Source organism: Atta colombica, unplaced genomic scaffold, assembly GCF_001594045.1.
Source record: "Atta colombica isolate Treedump-2 unplaced genomic scaffold, Acol1.0 scaffold37, whole genome shotgun sequence".
Lineage (NCBI taxonomy): Eukaryota > Metazoa > Arthropoda > Insecta > Hymenoptera > Formicidae > Atta > Atta colombica.
The window spans coordinates 371,253-371,981 of NW_017259480.1; the positions used below are offsets into that span (position 1 = coordinate 371,253).

General features: G+C 23.5%; 1 protein-coding gene across 1 annotated transcript in view; it reads left to right on the forward strand.

Moving 5' to 3' along the window:
- Positions 1–729, forward strand: part of LOC108690813 (PDZ domain-containing protein 4) — a 329,783-nt gene that overhangs the window by 327,871 nt on the left and 1,183 nt on the right. The window lies entirely within an intron of this gene.

The following is a 729-nucleotide window of genomic DNA, read 5'->3' on the forward strand; positions in this document are numbered from 1 at the left end:
AATATTTAAATACAATTTACAAAATTCTTAAAAGATAGCAAAAAATCATATTCCCTTACCTTTTTTCGACATTAATCTGCATTAAAGATTCTCTATGTTTTTTTGCCAAAGTAATAAATTTTTTGTAACACTGAACATGATAATCTTGAATCTTGTTTGGAACTGACATGCTTAATAAAATACGTAAAATGAAACGCTCAAATTACTTGACGATAATGACACAATTGTTGTTTTCAAATCAAGAGAATCGTTATTTTGAAAGATGGAGACTTTTATTATGCTTCAAACTAGTAAAATGATGAAAGGATCCTAATCTAAGTGATCTAATCCTTGCTTCATACAAAAATGAAAATTAGAGGTCAGTTATATTTAAAATAATATTAATTAAAATATGTATTTTAAAATAAAATAAGAATTATTTAGTATTTATTATTTTAAATAATTTCTTATGATCTATTTCTTATTTGATGTTTTAAATAAGTTTCTGGAACCTATTTTAAAATTTTTATTTTATATAAATCGTATTATTGTACAAATTATTTTAGCAATCTGCTTAGATCAATACATAAATAAAAGAGAAATTATACGGATGCACTAAAACACAATCGCGCCAATTCTAGGTTGCGTGCACACACACCTTGAATTGAATTCTAATATTACAGGATCTTACGTACAATATTATTATTTGTGCATAATTAAATTAATGTTTTTAATATTGTTTAGATATGA